General features: G+C 41.9%; 2 long non-coding RNA genes across 3 annotated transcripts in view; one reads left to right on the forward strand and one right to left on the reverse strand.

Annotated features, from left to right (window-relative positions):
• LOC135115065 (uncharacterized) overlaps positions 1-18,454 on the reverse strand; it is a 229,456-nt gene that overhangs the window by 64,458 nt on the left and 146,544 nt on the right. The window lies entirely within an intron of this gene.
• LOC135115067 (uncharacterized) overlaps positions 7,351-18,454 on the forward strand; it is a 57,418-nt gene continuing 46,314 nt past the window's right edge. Inside the window, exon 1 of the long non-coding RNA XR_010275793.1 lies at positions 7,351-8,087. This is a non-coding gene — a long non-coding RNA (uncharacterized LOC135115067). The remainder of the gene's footprint in view (positions 8,088-18,454) is intronic.

An 18,454-nucleotide genomic window follows, 5' to 3' on the forward strand; every position in this document is an offset into this window, starting at 1 on the left:
TGCCCAGCCTTGGGAATGGTAGGGAGATGCTCTGTATAAATATTCTCTTTAGTAAGGACGCCTAGAATGTAAATTGATATTATCAGTACTTAATTAATGTAACCAACAGCAGCGGCCCGAGTCTGGGTTTGCTTAGTAAAGTAATTCGCCGAGTAAAAGTAAGATTTGGAAATTACCTCGCCATCTTCCTCTAATGATTGCGAGATTCCAGTCATGAGTTTTACCTGAGGAGGCGCCCACCGTGTGTGTGTGTGTGTGTGTGTGTGTGTGTATGTGTGTGTCTATGTCTGTGTGTGTGTGTGTGTGTGTGTGTGTGTGTGTGTGTGTGTGTGTGTATTGACAGAGCAGCTCCCTGACCGCTGGTGGGTGTTGCTCCGGGATGTGCCGTGAGTCGCGTCGTCCGGGCTGTGTTTTGGTGGACAGGGGCGAGTGGGGCTCCTACTTCAACTGCTCCCGTGCTCTCCCCTGCCCCCTTTCTTGTCACCCTTTGACCCATCCCTCTTTGATTCTTTCCTCTTGAGTCAAATGTCTAGTCTCGTTTCTGGCTACGGATTTACTTCTTTCTCTATTCTTATTCTCCTTTCTTGCCCGTCTGCCTCGTCCTCCCACCTCCCTCACTCCTACGTTCCTCTGGTGTTCCTTGAAGGCTTATAGGCGTGTCCTACATACATCATTCTGTCGCTGTTTCGAAGATTTATGAAAGCGTATCTTTCTTTAGCTATGTGGAGTGTAACAGGGGAGCCTTCTTCAATTTTCTCATTGGCAAAAGCACATCCGAATGCAGGAACGCACCTCTTCCCTCGCTACCGAACGCTTCTTGCCTCATATAAGCGTCAAATGCACCACCAATCGGAGCTTAATTACAGTTTGTTACGCGATTCCCTCCCCCCCCACTGGCACCGGCAACTTAAGGTCTCTTGAAACACCAGGAAACTGAGGAAACATGAGGATAAAGTAAAGTAAAAAGTAAAAATTAATAAAAAAAAGTGTAGAGTAACTAAGCTTCGACGGTATATAGCTATTCCATTAAAACCACTTGACGTTATAGTCTGGTCCTGGAATGCCAAGCGACGTCCTTTCAAGGGTTCAGTAAATATTCCTTCCGTGGCTTCTCCCTTGTCCTTGGAGCCTGAAGAACTTTATACGCCTGTGTTTCTCTCTGCCTGCAGGAATCGCATGGTTTTCTAGACTCTACCAACCTCACGCCGACGAAGCTTAGTGTGTCTTGAAGCACGGAGGCGGGCGGAGGTCAGCCCCACCGCCCTTTTAGAAACAAAAACGCAGCGCCTTATGTAGCCGCCTGCTTAATGCTTCTCGCTCCACGTCCTATTCCCCCTCTAGTCAAATTAAATAAAGAAAGAAACTGTAAAATTAATAAAAAAAACTCATTAGAACTCTAGAGATAAAACTATTTCTGCTGACACCTTACCAATGTGACTTGTTTGGCTATTTTGGCTCTTACATACAAGTTCATTATGGTTCATTTTCGCTACTTTATGAATGGGAAAATAAACCTTATTGAACCATCATTTTGGGTTCATAATCGCTGGCCTTGTCACTAATATTACGCATATGTATGGGATATCCTGTGACATTAAAAAGTAGATGAAAAATACAAGTGTTTCTCATAATCCTTATACCCTTTTCTTGTTTAGTTATTTGTTTATTCTATCTGTTTATCCATTTTATGAACGGAAACATAAATACTTTGCAGGGGGTTACTTTTATCAATTACACCTAAACCATCTCTTTTCTATTCTTCGCCTTCGTGATAACCTTGCTGAACCTTGTTATTTTTCTACTTTCTCTCTCTCTCTCTCTCTCTCTCTCTCTCTCTCTCTCTCTCTCTCTCTCTCTCTCTCTCTCTCTCTCTCTCTCTCTCTCTCTCTCTCTCTCTCTCTCTCTCTCAACATTTACAACAGAAAAGAATTAAGAAGACAAAAAATAAATGGAAGAGAAAGAAAAATCAAATACGCTAAAAGAACTCTTCTTGCACACAGATGAACAATGACACTAAAAAAGAACAACCTGGCTTTTACTTCTGAATGATAATAATACACACTAAAAAAAAGGAGAGGAAAAAAAACATGAGAGTTCTGGATTGCATGAGAAAAACCTATGCTGCTCATGACAAGAATAACACAAAGGAACACAGAGGAATACAAAAGAAGAACAACCAACAAGCAGCAGCAGATTCAGAGTTATGAGGATGACTATAAGGCACACTGTAATTTAAGGCAGGAGAAAGTAGATAATGAAGGCCAAGACTCCTCAACTAGAATACAGATACATTGGAGCGGCAAATTGCTGGATGGAGACAAAGGTAGGTGCAGTGACTGGTTAAGTAAGAGTAAGGCAGGAGGTCTTGATCCTTATCACTACATTACATGAAGGAGGAGGAGGTAGAGCAAGGTGGTTCGGCAAATACTTTATAGACTTACACTGTCTGCCCTTTACATAACAGTTGAAGAGAGAGAGAGAGAGAGAGAGAGAGAGAGAGAGAGAGAGAGAGAGAGAGAGAGAGAGAGAGAGAGAGAGAGAGAGAGAGAGAGAGAGAGAGAGAGATTAAAATAGACTTGACAGAGATAGATTGGAGATTTTTTTCTTTTTCTTTCGCCTTTTTAACCTCTGTCCTAAAGACCTTGATAATAGTTCAGACTTTAGAAGGTGAAACCTCGACTATTCCAGTAAATAGAATCGAATACACCAAAAACTGAATGATCGACGCTATTTTACAAAGAAACAAGAAGGAAATAAGGAAAGAGCCAACACGGTACCCATTTATAAGACTGGCGCTGTAGAAGATCCACTGAATTCCAGACCGGTGCCTGTAATTAGTCCAATATGTAAGTTATGTGTAAAAAAAATCACTCGAAAAGACGGATAATGTTTTTAAAAGTGGAAGCAATTAATATCAGGAAGACAGTCCGGATTCAGGAAAGGATCACCATGTCGCCAATAAATCTGTGTGTTTTATACTAGAAAGGTGGTTATCATTAGAGTAAAAGAGAGAGAGAGAGAGAGAGAGAGAGAGAGAGAGAGAGAGAGAGAGAGAGAGAGAGAGAGAGAGAGAGAGAGAGAGAGAGAGAGAGAGAGAGAGAGAGAGAGAGAGAGAGGTAGCCGTCATCAATTCAGAACTGACAGAAAAAAATTGTCCGAAGAAAGTGCCATTCAGAAGATTGAAAAGGCTTGAAGTGAAAAGTTTTGGAGAAGTGCATGGGAAGTTACAAAACTGGCCGAAAAATTATTATGATAGAGGTCTGATGAGAACAGCGATCAATCAATCAACTGTCAGGCCGTGAACGAGAGTGCAGACTGGAATGGTGTTATTGTCCCTTGCTTTCATACCATCCCTGATTCAAATCCAGAAAAAAATAATAATAATAATCACTCGTATTTTCCAGGGCGATGATTAAATACTGCAACAATTATGTAAACAATAAGTTCTGCAAAAAAAAAAAAAAGGAAGATCCATGTGTTTTGCGTGAACTGAGTCAAAATTACAGTTTAAAGTAAAGTCTCCCTCTTCCTCTTTTTCACTACTACTTTTTCCTTGCGGTATCTTCACCCTCGCCTCAGCTTCCCAGGTCACTTGTCCATAAAGGAGATACTGCAGCTAATTCCTTCCGTCAGTGGGAGAGATGAAATGATAAGGTTGTATTTCTCCTTGACTTATCTTTACTCTGATTAAAAACTATTGTTCATGGTTCATTACTGCTTGGAAGCTCTATTATACCTTCTTATCATATACATCGTTCAGTAATGAGGAACTGGTGTGTGTGTGTGTGTGTGTGTGTGTGTGTTAAAGGGACGTGTCAGCATAGAAGAAAATGAACAGCTGATTAAGACTTGCCAGAACGCCACTGTAAGACACCTATAGCTTTTGGTGCAGAGTACAGATCCACCTTTTCACACAGTGGTAGACTCCACAAATTCATTCGTGTCTTGAACATTCGTGTCTTGCTGCACCAAAAGAAAGACGTGCCAGGGACAATACAATACAAAACTCCTCGCCGTTATGTTGTTTCTCAGTCCAATATTAAAGTATTTAGATATTTTATAATTGCGGACATGAACACACAGGCTTGAGTGCTAAAACAAGGTGGTTGGCAACTCCTCATCAAATAGCTGGTGACGTGAGAACTCTGGTAAATATAAATTATTTTGGAGGTGAAAGTGAAAAGACACACAGATGTTATGGGGCGAGTTTATTCTCGATTAGTTCCGCTTGTAGCTTCCTCAGGGCAACTATTTCATACATCAAGGGAAATATCTTACTCGTGTTCGTTAGTTCGACAGACGTAATTATGTATTAGTTACTATAACCTCTAAACTCCCCGGTAACCACTTTGGTGTGTGTGTGTGTGTGTGTGTGTGTGTGTGTGTGTGTGTGTGTGTGTGTGTGTGTGTGTGTGTGTGTGTGTGTGTGTGTGTGTGTGTGTGTGTGTGTGTGTGTGTGTGTGTGTGTGTGTGTAGTTGCTAAGATTCACTCTCCTGGCTAGTGTCTGTCGGCACACCGTGGCCTTCACTACTTTCCAGTGTGAATAATCTTAGCTGTTATGCAAAACTCTTCCATTAAAATTTTCAGCGTGCTTTCGCGTGCTTTCTTTCTTTACATGCGCTTCATCCCTTGCTGCATTAAAAGTGTGATTAAATCTCGCCCCCATATTCCCTCCTTTCTCTCTCTCTCTCTCTCTCTCTCTCTCTCTCTCTCTCTCTCTCTCTCTCTCTCTCTCTCTCTCTCTCTCTCTCTCTCTCTCTCTCTTCCAAAGCGTTCACGCCAGTGTGTGTGTGTGTGTGTGTGTGTGTGTGTGTGTGTGTGTGTGTTGATGTGCTATTATGTGTGTGCACATGCTGGTAGAAGGTATTATTACTATTATTTAAGAGATATTCTGACAGTATTCTTTTATTCTAATTAACTAATGAGCAACTTCATGATTCTTGGGAAAATGTTAACAAAGAAGCGAAAGGGAAGCGGAATTTGCATGGAATGAGATAGAAAATAAAAACGAGTTCCCAGAATGACAAACACGGTACATAATTAAAGCGAGAACAACCTTCATACATGATGCTCGCCACATCATTGTACTGGTTCATTATTTGCCTCATCTCTAATAAATATAATGTATAACTCTTTCTAGTGATCGTGCGCAATATTCAACACAAAGCCACGTGTAATATAAAACAGGGCCTTTAAAGGAAATTCATGTTTATATATATACCTTTCACTTTTCCTTTCTATTTTCCTGGTAACTAAAGAGTAAAGTTAGTTTCATACAGTTACATGGGAAAAAAAAATCTTCTTCATGGAAATAACATAAAAAAAGTTAGACATTTACTCTGCTCTTTTGGTCTTGATATGAAAATGTTCTGATGCAACTTTTTGATCAAGTTTTGTTATGCTGCCAAGGTGAAAATGGACACGTGCCAATAACATGCCGGCCGATGCTTCCTGCCCCTCCTGACCTCATTGTAAACATTTTTTTTCAGCTCTTCCGATGGCTAGTGAAAAGCTTCGTTTGTTGACCCCATTCACACACATTTTTTTTAATTCTACTGTACCATTTCATGACATTTTGGGTATTTATTCATTCCTACTTGCTGACACTCCCAATTACTTCAAATCCATTTATTCTGTTGTTCACGATGTTCTTTATGATTATTCTTTCATACACCCTGACACTCGCATTCGCTGCACGTCTCATACAACATACTGCATAAAGAGAGAGAGAGAGAGAGAGAGAGAGAGAGAGAGAGAGAGAGAGAGAGAGAGAGAGAGAGAGAGAGAGAGAGAGAGAGAGAAATAAGATAAAAATGTAATAAAGACGAGACAAATAAAAAGATAAAACAGATTAGAAACAGTCAAGCTTTGTCCCTTATTTCCCCGGTAGCTCCGTCCCGCCGAGTTGGTGGAAGCGGTTTTTAATTAGCATGGAAGCCCTGGCCTCGCCTCCAGGCTGCGCTCCGCTGCTGTCACTCTTAATTAACGCGGCACTGATGGGGACTGTCACGGGAGTGATCTCAAGGTTAGCGGTGAGGCTGCGAGGAAGTATCTTCCTCCGCCTTCATGCCTCATGGCGATAACATTTGTGGTTCTTAGAGTATGCCATTCAATTATTTATTTATCTATTTATTTTACTTTTACTGCCGCCTCACACCACCACCACCACCACCACCACCACATCAAGCTGAAGCAGAATATTCCACAATCATTTCTCTCTTTTATGTACAAAACACCACAACCTTTAAAATTTCTTCCTCAGCACAATAATCTGGATTTTCATATACTCATAGCATAATTTCAATATTAAAAATTTGTTAAATGAAATCAACTGTGACTTATTTTGCCCTAGTTTAATTGTTATTTTAATGTCCAATCAATTACATTAGTATACCCTTTAATATGCTATTTTCTTTGACCTAGTAAACCCAATATTTAATGGCAGACTTGGAAAAAAGTTTGTAAGCGTAGGAAATTTCATAGGCAGCCTCGAGCTGACACGCTTGCAGCTTAATGCTATATGGACTTTAGAATTAAGATAAAATTGCATGAGAGAGAGAGAGAGAGAGAGAGAGAGAGAGAGAGAGAGAGAGAGAGAGAGAGAGAGAGAGAGAGAGAGCTAGAATACCTGACAGCCGGCTAGTATGATTTACCTTCCCAGATTTCCCAAGGTAACCATTTGTTGGGCTGCGCGGAATGGAGAAGAATGGACACTTGGGCGGACCCTGCGGCGCCTATCCAGCCACGGTCTCAAAAGCGGCCTGTGAATTCCACGTATAGACTCTAGAATTTGCTGTGCTAATAATGTACGACTTGAATAGCAATGATGACTTTAAAAATATATAGGTAATCCATTCATTATCCAGTCTGAAGATGAGTGTTATCTTCGTCTGTTTTTGCTTTGTTTAAACATTCACATATAAAACATTTTGTATACGTCTCTTACACTGGGTTAAATAGTGAAGCTCATCACGAACAGCCTCCTTGGGACCACTAGGTATGTTGCTGCATGTTCCTCCTTTATGTTTCATTGCACTTCAAGAAAATCACATTCTTTTCACATCTGGAAAGCTTCTACGGAAGGAACCAACGTCCTTTCCTCAGGTTAGTACTCAGGATCGTCTTCACTTATAAACATGAAAGGAATATGACTTATTAGTGAATTTTTATTTTGTTCAGGATATGTATAAATATTCTGTTGATGTTGCCACGTTTTTTTTAAATCATATTGTAGCCGTGTAGCGGTGAAACTGAGCTGCGATGCTTCAATCAAGTAAGTGCAGCAGAGGCGGCGATCGGGTGGTGGTGGTGGTGATGGTGGTGGCGGCGGCAGGGCAGGGGAGTGTTAATGTTGGTGGTGATATTACAACTGTAGCGGTAGAGGAAAGAGGAAGAGGTAACAGTGATGACATAGGACAAGAAAAGAAGAAAGGAAAGAATGGTGCAGCCGAGGGAGGTCGGGAGGAAAAGAGAGACAGGCGGGAAAGGAGGGAGCACGGGAGGAGGCGGACCGAGGCAGGATCAGTGTGTGAGCAAGAGTGGTTCTGAGCGGTTGTTTCACCCTCCCTCCCTCTCTCTCCCTCGCGCTCACCTCGCACTGCCGAGGCCCACGCCCGCCGAGATTAATGCCTCCACCTCCCCTCCGACACTCACTCGGAGAGGTGTTAGTTGGATAAGTATTAAAAATCTTAATTACAGTCTGGATTTGTCCCGAACTCGCTAGTGAAAAGTTTAATCCACTTTAATTTTTTTGGAGACGGCGCTGCAGCGTTTCATGATTTATGTGTTTATGAGTACCAAGCCGCCCGAGAGGGAGAGAGAGAGAGAGGAAAAGTTGTAGGAGCGTGATAAAGTGATAAGAAAAAAAGACGAGCTTCCGTGCACAGCTAGACACCAACCCTTGTTTGTGTACCGCGAGGGAATTGAAAGGTCATTTTAATAGAACCATTCCATTCTTTCTGTTACGGATACCGCGGTGAAACCAAGCTAGAAGGTAAACAGAACTCAGACAGCGGCTGGCGGCGCTTTCCTTCGTCCCCCTCCAGCAGGGGGATGGTGTGACGGTGTGACGGAGAGGACGCACTGGGTGAGTAGTGGAATCTGTACCTTTACTACTTCCTCCTGCTGCCTTTTCAGAAATATATGATGCATGAGAGACGAAGGAAGCCATTTATTACTTTGCCGTTGAAATTATCGGAACACTGATAAAGGATTCTTTGCCTAAGTTTATCATTGAATTTATTTATGTATATTATTTATATTTTCTTAAATTTAAATTATTTTCCTATTGAGAGCAATCCGAGTCTTTTTTTTACTGTGTCACTATATCAATAAATTCATCAGTCAACTTACTGTACATACTATATATCTAAACAGAACTGCAATAACAAACAACACGTACAATTTTGTTCAAAGAGAGAGAGAGAGACTGACACGCAGTGACAGTCTCAGTGTTCCGGCGGGAGCGTCACTTCGAACGGTGTGACGCTGAGGTCTGGGAGGCGGAAACCTAAAAACGCGAAAAAGGCAAAACCAGTATAATTGTGAAGGGAATTTTAAAACCTGAAGAGATGGAGCCTGAATAACAAAATGAGAAAACACGGTGTCTCCATTAATGAAGAGAGAGAGAGAGAGAGAGAGAGAGAGAGAGAGAGAGAGAGAGAGAGAGAGAGAGAGAGAGAGAGAGAGAGAGAGAGAGAGAGATGCATGGGACAAAGTGACATTCAAACAGACAAGTGAACGCGGCAGTATGCTGTACATGGGCTATAAAAAAAGAAATAGTGTGATATTTAGACTTAAAATAATGAACTAAAAAGTTAACTTACAACCCTTCACACTCTGCATATTTACACTTCAAAGGCCAACCAATCGCGAGCCTTAAAAAATTACTCAGTTATCCGGGGTCACGTTTTTCCAGCTCGAATCGATTCCACAGGTTGTTTAAGAGGATATTTTTTCTCAGTCACGTAAAGTTTTCGAGTATCTGCGTAAGGGCCAACACCTGCACACCTACAGCCTTGGTGGTGATGGTGGTGGTGGTGGTGGTGGTAGTGATGATGGTGATGGGGATTGTAGTATTAGTAGTAGTAGTAGTAGCAGTAGTGGTAGAAGTAGTAGTAAGTAGTAGTAGTAGTAGTAGTAGTAGTAGTAGTAGTAGTAGTAGTAGTAGTAGTAGTGGTAGTGGTAGTAGTAGTAGTAGTAGTAGTAGTAATAGTAGTAGTAGTAGTAGTAGTAGTAGTAGTAGTACCACTATTACCACTACTGCTATAAACCCACAATCCTTAACAAATTTCTACCCTATAAATAGAGCATCTACTTCACATGTCCTTGACCATGATATTTTCAGCCCAATGTTTCAGTCCCTCTCCAACCTTTGTAAACACCACTACCACCGCGCACACCACCACATGCCACACCAGGGCTATCTGTAACAACAACAAACACGGGGTCTCTCTATCAACACAGGTGATAATCACTAACACTACTTCTGACGGGACCTACAAACACCCCCTCTCATTATCACTAACACTGCTATGCCTCACTAACACCACTAACACGTCTGGTATCACCACTTTTATCCATCATCACTAAAATTGCTTCTTCGCACCATCACTCTTCCCCAACGAAACCAGTATCGTAACCAACATCACTGCCACTCACTACCACCACCAGTGTCCAACACCACTGCCGGAAAATCGGTTGGAAGCTCCTCATGTCTGCCCCGTCGCTGAAGCCTTCACCTGTCCGCTCACCTGTCCGCACTTGATGGGTAAATGAATGCCTGTCTCGCGTTACACATGCGAGCACCAACTGCTACGGCCAGGATGGCGGAGGGAGTCTTCTACATGAGATGGGATGTGCGGGCAGACTGGAGCAAGAGGGATGAGGATAGTAGGAAAATGATAGCTGCCATAACCTCTCTATCAATATTACTTACACCCTACAACCTCCACTACTGCAAAGGAAATGTAACAGTTTCCTCAGTGCAAACCATCGACATCTTTACTTCCTTCATCATAAGTTCCCAAAGGAAATTTCCTTCACGTACTTTCCACCTATAGGATTTCGGGTCCCCCCTCAAAAAGAAGAAAAAAAATCCTTCTCATATAAACTTTTATCAAGTTAGATTAGGATAAGATGAAAGAATATTATAGAAGGAATAATTTTGAATAGAAATTTCACGGGGGGAATCTCCGTGCGTTGAATGTTCATGTATATAGGTTCTTCGTAGATTAAATTACCTGGAATTTAAACAGACTGCCTTTCCCGTTACCTAACTTCCTTGGTGTTTTCGTAACTCTAAACACAGCCACCTCTCCGATGCTTCACCTCCACCACTCCTTAAAATACAATACTATAACCCATGCAGATGATTTACTGACTCACTCGTGCTTACGAAATCGTGTAACAATAGGAGAACAGTAGAAGAAGGAGAATAAAAGACAGAGAGAAAGAGAGAGGGCGGAGATAATTAAGAGAACGTGTAAATATTTACTTTCTTTAAAGGCAGACAGAAAATACACAAATTGATTATAAGTGATAAATTAAATATACCCACTTATATCTAACTTTAAGGCGCACACACACACACACACACACACACACACACACACACACACACACACACACACACACACACACACACACACAACCACTTTTCCAGTATACACAGCCGTCGGTAACGTGTGTACATCAGGTTATTTATGAAGTTAGTTTAAGGTTTCTTCCCTCTAACCACTTCACGTCCCTTCCTCTCGCCCAATCTCCCTCCCTTCCTCTCTTCCCTTCCTCAGTTAAACAGGACGTAGTATAGCTGACAGTTCCCCTTACTATGAGAGTGTCAGCTAATGGGCGCAACTTTATATCAGACATTCATATTATTTTTCGTATAATCAGGTACTGTATTCACTGGTTGCAATACATACAAAGATAAGCGACTGGCTATCAATTTATATGTATCACATCGGCTGTGTGTTACTCACTGATAATGGCACGTGTTTCATATGCTGTGTCGAGTCCGTAAGCAATGCCATGTCATCTCCATAGATGCAATACAATTTAGTTCTGGGAATGTCTTGATGATTATCTCGAGAGTCGGAGGATGGTGGACAAACAGTAAAAGTTCAGTGACCTTCTCTTCCTCTTCTTCTTCCTCCTTGGACAGCCTGTTGTGGTATCCAAGTTCAGTGACCTCCTCTCCTTCTTTCTCTTTCTCGTCCTCCTCTACAGTGTGTAACTTCATCCAGATCAAAACCTTTACCTGGGCTAGCGGACAAAATGATGTATTCGGGACAAGCGAGACATGATCGCCAACTCCGGCCTCACTTTAACCTGTCCATTGAAACACTACCGATGCAAATACGTTACAATACCCATGCACGCTATAACTGTCTGCTTTGTTACTTTATTACTTGGAGAAACAATATCGAACAGCAGTTTATGAGACTTGAGATCTGCGGCATTTGCTGACCTTTCATATAGACCCAGGTTTGCATCACGCCCTCTGGCGAAGCGATTTGCAGACAAGACATAACATAGAGATCCAGAGTTTTATCTAGACTAGGAGAATGACCGTTTGATATGGTTATGCAATCTTCATAGACATGTTTTTGTTCCTTCAGATGAAAAGATGCTGAACACGACGCAATGAACGCCTGACACAGACTCTCGACGTGTTATGCAAAGGGATAGCGACGTGCAAACAACTCTGGCTCTCTCTCAATAGGAAATCCTCTCTGCCGTTGTGTACCGGCGACGGCCTCAGCATTAAGTGGAAAAAAAAAGAGAAACATGAAAAAGCGAGTATTTCATTGTGTGAGTGAGGCACATGTGACTTTATTTTTTTCCTGAGAGTATGAGGGGGAATAGAACTGAAAGCGAGAGAGAGAGAGAGAGAGAGAGAGAGAGAGAGAGAGAGAGAGAGAGAGAGAGAGAGAGAGAGAGAGAGAGAGAGTGAACGAAGAATAGGGGCACGAGAGGAGGTGAAATATTATGCAACACAACGCAATGCAATGCCAACCTCTGCACCGCACCATAATGCCCAGCTGACTGACCCACGCAGGAAAGATCCTTCTGCCACATGAATCTTGAGGCGACAGTTCACCTTTATATGGCAGGACTCTTAACATCCCTTTCTGACAACCTGATCTGGATATTACAATAACGCGATTCTTAACACCCATGAATTATTTATTTGCATTAGTAATATCGCTCGTCTTTTTTCGATGTGCAAGCCCGAAAGCTGTTTTCATAATTGCACATTTTCATTAATTGCAGCCATCGGTATGAAAATGCGTTTCCTAATAACCTGCAGCTTGGTACGGAATAAATATAATAGTTCCCCCCCCCCGTGGTGCACAGTGAAGCGAGGGGAATGGAGGAGCAGATGGGACGCCAGTGGAAAATGCACAGGAGAGGCAGTGTGGAAAAAGCGAGAAATAGGTGAATTGGACGCGGAATACGAGAAGGAAGAAAATATGGAGAGTTGGTGGAGAATTCACGGTGGGAAAGATAGTGGAAAGGCGAGAAATGGGTGAAATGAAAGCATAACAGGGGGAAAGGGAGAAAAACGTGCTGGTGCTTGGGAAGGGTGGGAAGGGAAGGTGTCGGGTGAAGAGGAGAGAGGAGGAGAGGAGAAAGTTGTAATAATAAGGTTGGTGAAGAGCACAAGAAGCAAATTGGAAGAAGAGTGAGGTAAGGAGAGGTGACGTGATGGAACAACAACAAAGGTGAGAGAGAGAGAGAGAGAGAGAGAGAGAGAGAGAGAGAGAGAGAGAGAGAGAGAGAGAGAGAGAGAGAGAGATTCAGAATTCATTCCAAAAATGGTGAAAATGTCTTTTTCTTTCTTCTGTTTCTTGTTTCTATTTATCTTCTTGTTCCTCTCCATATCTACGCATCTCCATCTATCATATCGTCCGAGAGATGTGCACTGAATTCTCCTTGAACTGATCTGAAGTGAGTTACGTGAGCGTTACCAGCAATATTTCATCTTCGCTTAACTGAAGAAGTCATGTGGGTCTTTTTTGAGTGTATGAATCATGTGTGGCATCAAAGCAAATAACTGAAATAATTTCGCGTCATTCCTCATGTGTTGATTGTTAAAAATACTGAAAGACTAGATGTGCTAAAGTCTAGAACTATATGAAAATAATATGAAGTGATACAGCACGTTTGGATATTTTTTCCTAATTGTTATATGGAAAAAAGTTTAATTAACCCCAACGCTCCAGCCGATATGATAGCGTGGAACATCAGAAAAGTTTTAGGTTGTCGAGGATGATTATACTTGAATATTTTACTGTGTGGGCAGGTGAATTTTGTATCGCTCATCTCGCATCAAGAGTTAGTGAATAATTGGCAAGTTAATCGTCTCCTTTTCTTTTTTCATTACTTTTCGTATTCATCCCTTGGCCAGCCTGCTCTAAGTGTAAAAACTGACATGAAACGGAATGCTGGAGTGATTTAAAAACTTCAAATTTCTGCAGGTCATGGCGAGGATTCACTGAGACTGATGAACATGCTTACGTATACACAGTCATTGTAGCATCAACCTTAGACACTGAGCACATGAGGGCCACTGATGAAGACTGAGTCACTGATCCCGAGGCTGTTCACGGTGGCACGGTGATGGTGACTAAGGAACAAACAGACACTACTCGACTGATAACTCTCAGCATCCTGTGAACACACCAGCACTGAGATAAGATTCATGTTTGTTATTAGCTTACTCTACTTAGCCTACAACACCATAATTTATTCACCACGCGTCTTGTTGTGAGGATATTTTCTCGATATTACATATGAACGTCTTACAGGGATATATCATTCTAATAGATAATAATAAATGGTTGAGCTTCTCCAACTTAAAGATTCAACCTTAATGTTGCTGTATGAGGTAAGATGAACCCTAGAAATGTACGCTTAGTGAATCTATATAAAACTACAGGAAATTCTTTCATTTCATACATTATCGATTTTTAACATAACCTATGAAAGTACTACTACTACTACTACTACTTTTACTACTACTACCACCACCACCACCACCACCACATAACTCATCTAGAAAAAACACATGCTACGTTTACAGGTGTGAAGTTGTATAAGAGCAAGCTGAAGAGTTCCCCATAGCTAGGAAAAACACCTCGCTTGAGTCAAGGACGCAGGTTCCTTTAGAGAAAGAACGCCTATGATCTTCCAATTTGTACTATCGTTTTCTTGATCTTTTGGTGGGATGGATGAATAGCTAGTGATTGGCGCACCGGCGGAGGGATGAAGAAGAGCACGTGGAAAGGGAAAAATGTGAAGGGAAAGAAGGCGGAAAGGAGAAGAACGAGATTGGCTGAGAGAGAGAGAGAGAGAGAGAGAGAGAGAGAGAGAGAGAGAGAGAGAGAGAGAGAGAGAGAGAGAAAGGGGGGTCAAGTATATAATGAAACGTATCTTCTCTCTATTTTTTTGTATATACGTACTTTTGCATAAAGGTTCTTATTTTCATCGTGTCCTTCTCCTCCTCTTGTTATTCTCACTCTTTCTCCTCCTCCTCCTCCTCCTCCTCCTCTTCTTACTACTCTCGCTCTTTCTCCTCCTCCTCCTCCTCCTCCTCCTCCTATTTCTACTGTTCCTCCTCCTGTAACTTGTCTTTATGTGACTTTTTCTTCCTCTTTCTTTGACCTCCTCCTTCCCATCTCTCCCAACGTCCTGCAATGATCTTCTCTTCTTCCTCTAGTCTTCCTACACTCTTCCTCCTCCTCCTCCTCCTCCTCCTCCTCCTCCTCCTCCTCCTCCTCAAGGCTTGTTCACTTTCCAGCTTTCTTCCGCGTTGACTTGTATTTCTTGCTTCCGTAAAAGTGAGAACCCTGCCATCTATTTTTATCCGGGGACAAAATTTTTATCGCTGTTGCAACATAACATTTCACGTCGCCTCTCTTCTTCACCTCTTTTTCCCCTCTCTTCTTTGTTCACCCACCCACCCACACACACACACACACACACACACACACACACATTCCAGCTTTCCTTGGGCTGAGGTTCAGAGTTGTTAAGTCCGAAAGTCAGTCCGTTTAGAGCTGTCCTGCTCGTCCCAAACTTGAGTTACTGTCTCGACCTTCTCTTCCGGTGCCCTGCTTGCTGGATGGCTTTTCCCCTCCCTCGCTGTGGCCCGCCTTGCCTCCCATTCCTCCCTTTGTTTGACTGCCATCCCTCCTCTCCTCCCCCTTCCCTCTCCTAGTCCCTCTTGCTCTCTCTTGTCCCCCATTCCCACCCCCCTCCTGCTTCCCCTTTCCCTCTCCTGCTCCCCTTCTCCTCTCCTGCTTCACCTTCCCCTCTCCTGCTTCTCCTTCCCTTCCTCTGTCCTGTTCCTTCCCTTCCCATGACAATGCTTCCCCTTTCCATCTCCTCCTTCCCATCTCCTCACCTTCCGCCCGTCCTGCATGTAACTTTCAGCAAATATTCCTTTTTTTCTTTCATTTTATACTGTGAAACATATCTATCAGTATTTACATTGGTATTAGTACTGGTAGACGTGGCGTGGCTACCAGGTATTGATCGACGGAGAGGGAAACCACGGGCATTGTTAAGCAGTTTTAATTCTCGACTACCCGTGATTTTTTGCCATTATTCTCGACTAATGATTTTTTGGCCTTATTCTTGACTACTCATGGTTTTTGGTCTTATTCTCGACTACCCATAATTTTTGCTCTTAAAGTTAAAACTATTCAATAATGGTTTTAATTTTTTCATCATCCTACATTATTCCTCTTTTTATCAATACAATTATTATCATTACTTCTACTACTACTACTACAACAACTACTACTACTACTACTACTATTATTATCACCACCTCCACCACCACCATTATTATCAACTTCATTATCTCGCTTGACTACACCCTTAGAGTACAAAAGCTAAGAGCCTATTGACAAAGCTTTATATAGTACGTAAAGCCTTATTAGGACCTGAACCTATAGTGTGCTTTATTTCCCCTCATCTTTAATCCAATATTCTCTTTCACCCATTCATCGGCTTTGTTAAGGATTCCTGTTAAGGTGCTCTCTGGTTTAGGTGCCTGGAGGGGACTGACAACACTGGTGATTATAAGGAACCTGTAAACAATCAGATATAGCCGTACAACAACCGCATTTCTTTCTTTGTCTTAGTTCCTCCTATACTTGGGCATAAATGTTCTCAATAAGTGAACTGTGGTGGTGAAGGTGAAGAGAAACACGAGATGAAGCAGAAGGACTTGATTCTCCAACGTTTCAACTCTTCCCTTCTCAGGAGTGTTTCCTCTCACAACAATACTACTCTCACTTGTCTTTCCTATACAATATTCATGCAACTTTACCTATTTCAGCTTATTCCAGCCATATTTTGACCTTCCCTTCACATCACATTTTACATACGACTGAAATAGTTTACGTTTGAGTCTGTTTTGATCAGGTGATGTGAAAAACGATGGTGGAAGTGAAGGAAAGGTGAGCTCAAGCAGAATCACCCCCTAGGTACGTCAGGTCTGTGTCTCAGGTTTACAGTGTTGGTAATTGAATCTTGTGCTCTCTGAAACACTTGAGAAAAGCCCTGTGAGGAAACACAATATGCTGGTGAGGGAGGGAGGGAGCGGATATGTGTGTGTGTGTGTGTGTGTGTGTGTGTCTGTGTGTGTGTGTGAGAGAGAGAGAGAGAGAGAGAGAGAGAGAGAGAGAGAGAGAGAGAGAGAGAGAGAGAGAGAGAGAGAGAGAGAGAGAGAGAGAGAGAGAGAGAGACTTTGGGGGACGGAGTTAAAGAGGTTGAAAAGAGAAGGATTAAGGAGTAATTCATCCCTCACTACTTTTTCTTTTCATTGAGCAGTGGGAAAAGATGAATTTATGAAAGGAAAGGGAGCATTAATTGTCCGAAATGGAAGGTCATTTCTTTAATGCGTTCTTTGTTAAAGCTATCAATGTGTGTGTGTGTGTGTGTGTGTGTGTGTGTGTGTGTGTGTGTGTGTGTGTGTGTTGAATCTTTAATTTGTGTACGTGGAACGAATACTGAAAAAGGAAAAAAATATATAAAAAGAAAAGAAAAATATAAATTCCCAACACCGGTCCAGTGAAACAAAAAAATATACATATATGAAAAAAAAGGAAAAAGAAAGTAACAATTATGATAGAAGCAAAGGTCAATTTATACCATGATGTGACCTGAGTATAAAGAAAGCATGAGAGAAAGACAGTGCCAATGAACAAAAGACAAAATATATGCATAGAACAATAGTTAAACATAATGGTGGTGATGGTGGTGGTGGTGGTGGTGGTGACGCTATTGTATTAATACCACTAACACTACCACCACTAAAAATAACAAGCACTACTACTACTACTACTACTACTACTACTACTACTACTACTACTACTACTACTACTACTACTACTACAACTACTACTACTACTACTACTACTACCACTACTACTACTACTACTACTACTAAAACTACTACTACTACTACCACTACTATTACCTCTACACTGATCCAAGTACACAATTCCAGCCTTATGCAGAGTGGTTGTTTCCCTCACGGATCAAACACTCATTGAGCCTCATTGGTGGTGGCTGATTGTGTTCCTCGCAGGCGTGATGGGAAACTCGCCACTGATTGCCCCGCCTTGGCCTGCTTCCCCTTGAGATTACAACCCACTCACCATAACCCGGAATTAAACCCCCCACACCAACTTCGCTGGCTTTCCGTGTTGCGCAGTGGAAGGAGCAGTGCATGTTATGGCCATCCCTAGAGAGAGAGAGAGAGAGAGAGAGAGGAGAAGGAGAGAGAGAGGAGAGAGAGAGAGAGAGAGAGAGAGAGAGAGAGGAGAGAGAGAGAAGAGAGAGAGAGAGAGAGAGAGAGAGAGAGAGAGAGAGAGTGTGTGTGTGTGCGTGTGTGTGTGTGTGTGTGTGTGTGTGTGTGTGTTTGGTGACTTTTACAATCCTGACCTAATTAACCAACCTTTAATTAAAACCAATTAAACAGCCTCTGCAGATTTCAAAGCACATCAGGTCAAGAATACCCTTCCCTACTCTTGCACGAGTCTGTATTTTTATCTTTTTCCAGTTATTATTCAGATTATTTTTCTTTCATAACATTCAAAATTGACAATATCTGTTTAGGCTACCAACTCATTATACTCATACTAAGTACGAGTATTTGTTAATAGCAAATGTACTGATGCTATTATCATTCACTCCCCTCCCATCACATACACTGTTATTGATAATATTTCTATATGGACATTCCCACTGACATTTACCTTGTGAATATATTAGTTTCATTGATAAACAAACCCCTCCTTTAAATCTTCATGATACTTCACACGTCAGTACCCGCGATATGTAATATTTCACCATTTATGGATGCATCGAGCATAATTCAACCGAAACATATCTGCTTATTCAATGGAAATATTCATTAGACTTAATATCCAA

This window comes from Scylla paramamosain, chromosome 28 (assembly GCF_035594125.1).
Source record: "Scylla paramamosain isolate STU-SP2022 chromosome 28, ASM3559412v1, whole genome shotgun sequence".
NCBI classification, from domain to species: Eukaryota; Metazoa; Arthropoda; class Malacostraca; order Decapoda; family Portunidae; genus Scylla; species Scylla paramamosain.